General features: G+C 36.4%; 1 pseudogene across 1 annotated transcript in view; it reads right to left on the bottom strand.

Annotated features, from left to right (window-relative positions):
• Nucleotides 1–395: 395 nt before the first annotated feature.
• The window catches only part of LOC143241699 (neurotrimin-like), a 64,879-nt pseudogene continuing 55,241 nt past the window's right edge, over nt 396–10,033 (bottom strand). The window contains exons 8-10 of the transcript XR_013022262.1: nt 6,882–6,977; nt 4,888–4,959; nt 396–632 (exon numbers count right to left, since the gene is read on the bottom strand). The product of XR_013022262.1 is annotated as a neurotrimin-like (transcript). The remainder of the gene's footprint in view (nt 633–4,887; nt 4,960–6,881; nt 6,978–10,033) is intronic.

Here is a 10,033-nt window from a genome sequence, read left to right as displayed (position 1 = left end):
TTTAAAATATTTATGTTATTATATTAAAACGTTTGAGAGAAGAGATATTAGGTTTCTAAGACTTTCTGATATTTTACCTTTGTTAACGGTATTAACTGAAAAGTTGACTTATGTTTGTAATCTACCGAACCCTGAAAATAGGTTAAAATGTTGAATAAACTTAGCTTGGCACACTAATAGCCTCCTTCCAAGAGGAACCGAGCACATTAGAGAATAGAGGGCGCTTTTCGTTCATAATCAATTATGCAACAGCTTTTAACTACCAACCACTAACTGCATGGAATATTTCACTTTTCCATTGTTGTGTTTGCTTGATTTTTTTGTCGACGACTCTGCTTTTCCTTTGTGAATCAAGTTTTCTGGATATTGGTCAAACAGAAGTAGTTGGACCGTCCACAACTGACCGTCAACACATTCTCGAGTTATTTACTGTAAAAGTAAGTTGTTTCTTTATAGCCAATGATGTTATCGAATCTTTGATATTTTGTCCTCAGTTTGAGCTAACTGCAGAAGACAGGAAACAAACGAGATAGACATTTATCGAGGAACGAGTCTTGGTTGAAAACTCACCAGTAACACTAAAACATGTAACAACTTGTAGGTGTGGACTGGCGCCGAAGAATTCACGTTTTCTGTAAGACAAAATGGCGACGGGAAATTCAGCGATTTCTACATCAGACTGAAACGTTAAAACTAACTTATATAAACATCACTAATACAGTCTTAAGAATTCAGTATTAAGATCTTAAATATGTCATCTGGTGCCTATATAGCCCTTTAAACCTCATTTGTAAATGGATTGTGTTACAGTGACAATAATTCAGCATCGCTTGGATAGCTTGATTCCTAACCAGATCAATCCAGAAAAACTGATAAAATGTATGTTAAACTTAAAGACCAGTGGAATATCTGTCATATTTCAAACCCTGGTATTCACTGAAAGACCTCGATGTTAGTGGATAAAGCAGATGTGACGTCACGCGATTACCACGTTTTCCTCTGACTGTGTTCACGGTTTACTAGATTTAGTAAAACTCTGTGTACATCCAAATCTTGTAACATAAGTATCTAGAAAATTAATTCAAAACACGTTTTATTACAGATTTGAAGTTAATAAACAAGCTACTAGTTCAATGTGTTCAATATGTCGGTATACACAGCATGTCTACTTTCTGGTTGTATAAAATATGTCGGTATGCACAGCATGTCTACTTTCTGGTTGTATAGAATATGTCGGTATACACTGTATGTCTACTTTCTGGTTGTATAGAATATGTCGGTACACACAGCATGTCTACTTTCTGATTTTATAGAATATGTCGGTATACACTGTATGTCTGCCTTCTGGTTGTATAGAATATGTCGGTACACAAAGCATGTCTACTTTCTGGTTGTATATAATATGTCGGTATACACTGTATGTCTGCCTTCTAGTTGTATAGAATATGTCAGTACACAAAGCATGTCTACTTTCTGGTTGTATATAATATGTCGGTATACACTGTATGTCTGCCTTCTGGTTGTATAGAATATGTCGGTACACAAAGCATGTCTACTTTATGGTTGTATATAATATGTCGGTATACACTGTATGTCTGCCTTCTGGTTGTATAGAATATGTCGGTACACAAAGCATGTCTACTTTCTGGTTGTATATAATATGTCGGTATACACTGTATGTCTGCCTTCTGGTTGTACATTATTTATTTAGAGAACATTCTATATTTATGTTACTTGGTTTGTCTGATTGTACATTATTTATTTACAGAACATTCTATATGTATGTTACTTGGTTTGTCGTCAGACTAAACTCTGGTACCAATTACAGCAGTATAAAAAGTAATGGACACTTATATAAACAGTACAAGTGGTTAATACGTGTATATGGTAACAATACGTAAACAGTACAGGTGTTTAATATGTATATATGGTGACAATTACATAAACAGAAGAGGTGATTAGTACGTGTATATGGTTACAATTACATAAACAGAACAGGTGATGAGTGCATATATATATATATATATATGTGTGTGGTAACAAATATAACAACACAGCAGGTGGTGAGTGTATATATAGGGTAACATTTATAACAACACAGCAGGTGGTGAGTGTATATATATGGTAACATTTATAACAACACAGCAGGTGGTGAGTGTATGTACATGGTAACAATTATAACAACACAGCAGGTGGTGAGTGTATGTACATGGTAACAATTATAACAACACAGCAGGTGGTGAGTGTATATATATGGTAACGATTATAACAACACAGCAGGTGGTGAGTGTATATATATGGTAACATTTATAACAACACAGCAGGTGGTGAGTGTATATATATGGTAACGATTATAACAACACAGCAGGTGGTGAGTGTATATATAGGGTAACAATTATAACAACACCGCAGGTGGTGAATGTATATATATGGTAACGATTATAACAACACAGCAAAAAAGTTCCACTCTCTTACTACAACACCTCACAAACATCATGAACATTTCATTAGCGACAGGGTATTACCCTGACACGTGGAAAAAAGCCATCATAACAACGATCCCCAAGAAACAAACTAACAGAACAAATCCAGATAATTTCCGCCCCATCAGTCTGTTAAGCTGCCTTGGCAAACTGATGGAGAGAATTATCTCCAACCGTCTCCTCCATTTTTGCGAATCAAACAACATCCTTCCAGAATCTCAAAATGCCTCCAGAAAAAAATAGACAAACAACAGACCACCCTACACGACTCACCGAATCAATATACAAAGCTTACAACAACAATCAAGTAACCATCGGGTATTCCTAGATGTCAAAAAAAGCATTCGACAGCGTTTGGCACAATGCCATCATATACAAACTAAACCACCTACAAATAAATCCTACGATAGTCAAATGGATTTCAAATTTTTTAACCAATAGAACAGCACAAGTAAAAGTCAATAAAACCATATCCAAATTATTTAATATAACGGCAGGAGTGCCCCAAGGATCAGTCCTCTCTCCACTTCTTTACATAATTTTCGTCAGTGACATACCTTTTCCAAATCTAACATACACACACAATTCACAATACGCAGACGACATCGCAATCTGGAGCACCTCCAGAAACCAGTAATGGCCATGTCTCGCGTACAAGAATCACTAAACAACGTCTCAACATGGAGCAACAAGTGGAGGGTCGTGTTAAATCCGACAAAACACAAGCAATCACCTTCTATAGAAAACTAAAGAAGCAAAGAAAAATCTAGAAAAAATAAATCTATCACTTGGAAACACAACCATTAACATGAGCAAAAACATCACATTCCTTGGCGTCACTTTCGACACAAAACTAACATGAAAAAACACATAAACAATATACACTCATCAATAAGAAAAGGATTTCATATCTAAAGACTATAACTGGTAAACAATCAAAATGCGCACCGAACACCATTATACAAATATACAAGGCTTACATCCGTCCACTAATAGAGTACGGATGTCAAGTAACATACAACATGTCAAACAACACACTAAAAAAAATCCAAGTGCAACAAAACAAAATATTAAAATCCGCATTCAGTTTACCATCCTTTACACCAACAAATTATCTACACCAAATTAGTAATTTACCAACTATAAGAGATAGAATAACAGAACTTTCTATGAAATATTATCGAAAAGCAGAAAACAGAAACAAACTAACGGCATCACTACACAAATTATCAAGTGCACCAACAAAATACATATCACCATACAACATATTTCAAGAATCACAATCCACTCAACAAAGAGTTTAAATACATAAAAACTATGTTATTAACATGAATTCCTTTTTTTTTTTCAGGTACAGGGCACACGACAGGCAAAACTTTCGGCGCCTGTCGTGTGAAAGTGGGTTTTCTCGGGGTACTCCCGTTTCCCCCCACATCAAAATCTTCAGGCATTGGATTTCTAGATCCCAGCCCAGGCAACCTTTTTGCCAGACCCAGAATCGGGCCGTTTGATTTGATCTGAACTTGAATGAATTACATTCATGTTCACATCTACCCAACTTTTTCTTTTCGAGACCTTTCCTTCTTTCCACTGCTACCTTTGCCTCCACCCAAAAGACCATTTAGTGAGACATTCCCCACCCAAAAAGTCAAGAATAATAACGATAAATAATTTATTAAAATAATAATAATAATAAAAAAAATCCACCACTTAATCCTAATAACAATTCACGAAAGGGGACGAAGAGGAACTACAAAGTTCCTGAACACCCCAGTTGGAGAGAGAACTCTTCGGATTTCTCTCTCTCTAAGCTGAACCCCTGCCACGTTAGTTTAGTTTAGTTTACAACACAGCAGGTGGTGAGTGTATGTACATGGTAACAATTATAACAACACAGCAGGTGGTGAGTGTATATATATATGGTAACCATTATAACAACACCGCAGGTGGTATTAAAATTTAGAATGTTATATGTTGTTCACACTTTCACGGACTTTGTTAATCAGGTTTTGTTTGTGTAAAAAGTTGTAAGAAACAACTATAGTTCCTACTTTCTCTGTTTAATGTCACTCTGTAGCTGTTTAGTTTAGTCTCTCACTTATAAACATTGGCTGTGAGAAACTTCTTTTTATGAGATCAGACATTTCAAAGGTTTCCTAACGTTTATTGGACGTTACACAAGAGTAGTCTTTGTATATTATACTTTAGTATCTTAACATTAACATTGAAAAAAATCGTTAACTTAAATTTTATTGAATAATTATATCAACCCAAGTTGAATTAGCTGTTTAGGAACAATTAAACACTTTTTACCTCACAGCTTCTGTTTACAAACAGCAGTTATATTTCTCAAGTTTAAATTCATTTTTGTTGCTGTTGCAACGTTGTTGCCATTGTTACTCACCTGGTTCAGTATCTTCCTGGTAAGGCCGAATAACGTCATCTGTATCTTTTGAACCGTGGTTTTCCTTTGGAGCTTCAAAAATAAAATACGGCTGTTAGTTACATATACATAAAAATATGCACATAATAACCATAATAAGAAAGAGTGTTTCTTGAAGACGTGAAACGAAAGTGACCAGAAGGAATTTCAATTGACATCTTTGCTGGTTGCTAAAATGGATCCCACGTTTGAATTCTGCCTGGTATCAGTCATCACGTCTTTAAGAAATTGATGTAGAGTTTGTATAGTCAGGAAAGTAAATAAGCTAAACTGAAGACATCGAAATTTAAGATGGTTCCTTTTCTTGCCAATCCTTTAATGTTCTTGACTTCAAACAGCTGTTTATATTCCCTCATCCGTTTAAATAACTTGTGAAAAAAATTCTGTCGGAGTGAAGTAAATATGGATCTCCTACTTTGTTACTTTTGTGTCGATGACAGATTCGAACCCTTGTTAACCTACTGTTTATTAAACAGTTTCCCTGCTGGTATGCTAATAAGTCAGCACTATGTTCCATTATAATCTCTGTTCTTCTGATGTCAATATACGTTTCTTGTGTAATGATCTATACCAGTACGATAACAAAACATTTCTTAGATATTTTGTACTTTTATATCTCAACTACCTCACTGGTTTATTTAATAAGTAGTGTTAAACAAATTTCTAGTTACTTCTTTGTCTCTCTAGAATATCACGTAGATTCCTATCTCTTATATCAGTACTATATCACATGTATCCATTTTATTACTTCGATAGAATATCATGTAGTGTCCTATCTATTATATCAGTACAATATCACGTTGTTTCATATCTATTATATCAGTACAATATCACGTAGTTTCCTATCTATTATATCAGTACAATATCACGTATGTTAATTTTTATTATTTCGATAGAATATCATGTAGTTTCCTGTCTATTATATCAGTACAATATCACGTATGTTAATTTATATTACTTCGATAGATTATCATGTAGTGTCCTATCTATTATATCAGTACAATATCACGTAGTTTCATATCTATTATATCAGTATCATATTACGTCGTTTCCTGTCTATTATATCAGTACAATATCACGTAGTTTTCTGTCTATTATATCAGTACAATATCACGTAGTTTCCTGTCTATTATATCAGTACAATATCACGTATGTTAATTTATATTACTTTGATAGAATATCATGTAGTGTCCTATCTATTATATAAGTACCATATCACGTCGTTTTCTCTCTATTATATCAGTAGAATATCACGTAGTTTCCTATCCATGATATCAATAGAATATCACGTATATCAGTTTTATTATTTTGATAGAAGACCATGTAGTTTCCTATCTATTAATCAGCATCATATTACTTAGTTTTCTACCTATTGTGTCACTAGAATATTACGTAATTTTCTAACTCGTGCTTCAACAGAATACCACGAAGATTCCTTCAGTAGAATACCTCATTCTTACTTAGTTGTCCTGTTTCTATATCATTTAGTTCTGTACATCATGTTATCAACTAATGGTTCAACGCCATACTTATCCGAAGAAAGTTGTTCTTTCTAATTTTATTTTAACAGTTTCAACTCGTGTTTTGTAAGCGTAACCTTTTATGGTGAAAACCATGTTTTTCAAAATAATTATCTTGTTATCATTGTAAGTCGGAGATGACTTCTAGCTATTTGGATATGATTACTTTTTATTAAAGTACTTTTAACTCGAAGCAGTTTGTAAGATTGATTCTGACTCACGATCAACACTGATGTTTTCACGTCTTTCAGCTAACGTCACTGACTTTAAGTTTTACTTAAAACGATCATTTACTGTATTTATTTTCTCGATTGCCTCGCAAGCTGACACCTTATTTCTATTCATAGTCACAGAATTGAAGAAATAAAATAATTATAGAAATATCTTCGAAGCTTCCCACGTTACGTTTAACCCTGAAAAACATTGTAGAGGTACCACTTTTATCTGTTATGGAATTGTCCGAGAGGTCGTTTCTTAATTTTTCAGATATGGCGGGAAGCACTCCTCTTGCGTTACTTGGACCAGGAATTTCTGAAAGAAAAAGCGAGGAAAAAGGTAATAAATCATTAGATTTTCATTCTTTTAGTTTTTCAAACTGTCGGGAGAAATCTTTAAAGTTCTCGCGACTTAAATTCGCGAACAAATAACGTTTTCTTATCTTTCAACTAATCGCGAGTTTTTGACGTCGTTAACTAATAAAATCTATTATTAATTTATTTCTTTCAATCCTGTTTGATTTAATTAGTTTTCTTGTTTATTTAGTCCAAGTCTCGAATTGATTTTTTTATACAGAATAGTGACCATCGCTCTGTATGAATATGTTACAAAAACGTGTGTTTCAAAAGTTCGGCTACAGAATGGAGTCATCTTAATAAAACGGTTAAAACCGGTTCGAATTACTTCTACTGTACTTCAGAATGGAGTCATCTTAATAAAACGGTTAAAACCGGTTCGAATTACTTCTACTGTACTTCAGAATGGAGTCATCTTAATAAAACGGTTAAAACCGGTTCCGAATTACTTCTACTGTACTTCAGAATTTCTGGGGCTGTTCGGGAAATTGTTTATTTTCTTATAGAACAATGGGATATCTACTTTCTTTTCACCATAGGGAATCGAACCCATGAAATTGGCATTGTTGGGAGATTGTAAACACTCAGCCGATCAACTACTATCGAACCCAAAATGTTAACGTTTTTTTAAAAAAAATATGTTACGTTTGTCGCTGACACACTGCGAGATATTTGTTACAAGTTAAAATGAAAAGTTTTTGTAGCTAAATTCGTTTGTCAGATGAATTGTGATATTTAAATATACCCTAACTACAATATCCACCTTGGGATAAACGAAGGTACTGCAGGAACAGCAGACTGACATACAGACAAAGTTAGTCCAGAACACGTGTGAGAAATTATACACGTACATCACTGTACAAATGTGTTAGGATAAGAGAATAATTTGTTATTCTTTCCATTTCATGTGCCATTACTTTCCATGCCGTTACAGAATGTAATGTTACAACACTGTGGTAATGCTTCACTGATTTCTGAATAAACCACGTGACAACACTCGTCATTATTCAGAATCTTCACACACTGTTACCAATAGCATATCGTGAATGAACATACTGATTGAACTTAGGGTCTGAAATAACTGTCGTGTTACCAATAGCATATCGTGAATGAACATACTGATTGAACTTAGGGTCTGAAATAACTGTCGTGTTACCAATAGCATATCGTGAATGAACATACTGATTGAACTTAGGGTCTGAAATAACTGTCGTGTTACCAATAGCATATCGTGAATGAACATACTGATTGAACTTAGGGTCTGAAATAACTGTCGTGTTACCAATAGCATATCGTGAATGAACATACTGATTGAACTTAGGGTCTGAAATAACTGTCGTGTTACCAATAGCATATCGTGAATGAACATACTGATTGAACTTAGGGTCTGAAATAACTGTCGTGTTACCAATAGCATATCGTGAATGAACATACTGATTGAACTTAGGGTCTGAAATAACTGTCGTGTTACCAATAGCATATCGTGAATGAACATACTGATTGAACTTAGGGTCTGAAATAACTGTCGTGGTAACCTATATAATGTTTTAACTGTTCAAAACATTAAAGGAACAAGTACGTTTTCTTCTATAATTTATCTCAGTGTTCCAAATGTGATAATATTTTTATTTTTATCCATTTTGTGACGAACGGTAAAACATGGAGAAATAAAAACTTTTTAAAATGACCAACATCACCAAAACTGATATCCCGTATGAAACAATACTTTGAACAATTTAAATGCGTTTATTCAAGAAACGTTTGAAACATTCAATATCTAGTGCGACATCCACGGGTTTTCACTGCTGAAACCGATTTGGTACACTTCGAATCAGTTTATCAATGTCATGTTGGGGTATGACAGCCCACTCGTCTACCAAGGCTTGCCGGAGATTCTGTACATTACGTCATGTTGGGGTATGACAGCCCACTCGTCTACCAAGGCTTGCCGGAGATTCTGTACATTACGTCATGTTGGGGTATGACAGCCCACTCGTCTACCAAGGCTTGCCGGAGATTCTGTACATTACGTCATGTTGGGGTATGACAGCCCACTCGTCTACCAAGGCTTGCCGGAGATTCTGTACAGTGCGAGGAGTGTGCTGGCGTTCACTAACGTGTCCCAACAATGTTCATCGGCTTTAAATCTGGAGATCTGGCGGGCCATTCAAAAGTCTGTATTCTTCCCTTGTCGAGGAAGTCCATACAGAGTCTGGCGACGTGGGCTCGCGCGTTAACTTGCATGAGAATGAACCCATCGCCGACAGCACCGGCAACAGGCCTCGCAATGGATTCCAGAATTTCATCTCTATATCTTCGTGCGTTTAGAACACCCCTGTCGAGCATGAGTAAGTCCGCGCGGCCACCCAAGCACGTGCCTGCCCAGACCATCTCAGAACCTCGTCCACAAGCGTTGACTTGTTACAGGCGGAAAATGGCTCTCGTCGGCGTCTCCATACTCTCACACGTCCATCATCACGAGACACAGTGAACCTGCTCTCGTCTGTCCACAGCACGGTGGTCCATTGACCAAGTTCCCAGTCTAGGTGCTGACGAGCAAACTCCAACCTGGCTTCACGGTGTCTCGCTGTCAGAATACGCCTCTTGCAGGCCGTCTGGCCCTAAAGCGTCCTTTGTGCAGACGATTGCGGACTGTTTGAGTCGACACGCGGGGTCCAGTGGAATGCTGAAGGTCATTTCGCAGTGACCGAGACGTAGCTAACCTGTCTCGCAGAGCGGTAGTCACGATGAAGCGGTCATCTCCAGCTACTGTGCAGCAATGACGGCCTTAACCTGGTCTCCTGTCATAAGAGTTCGTCTCCTGGTGGCGTCGTCAAAGTCGATTAATGAGGCTTGGTGACACATCGACGCGCTGTGCCAACGTCCTTCGGGTCTGGCCATCCTCCAGCATCTGGACCGCCCTGGCCCCCACGTTCTCTGTCAGACTGCTTGAGTACACGAGATGAAGGTATATATATGCAAAAACGGCTCGTTTGGGCTGAGAAAATATTTTAC

This window comes from Tachypleus tridentatus, unplaced genomic scaffold, assembly GCF_004210375.1.
Source record: "Tachypleus tridentatus isolate NWPU-2018 unplaced genomic scaffold, ASM421037v1 Hic_cluster_1, whole genome shotgun sequence".
NCBI lineage: Eukaryota > Metazoa > Arthropoda > Merostomata > Xiphosura > Limulidae > Tachypleus > Tachypleus tridentatus.
This window is presented reverse-complemented; position numbering and strand designations above follow the sequence as displayed.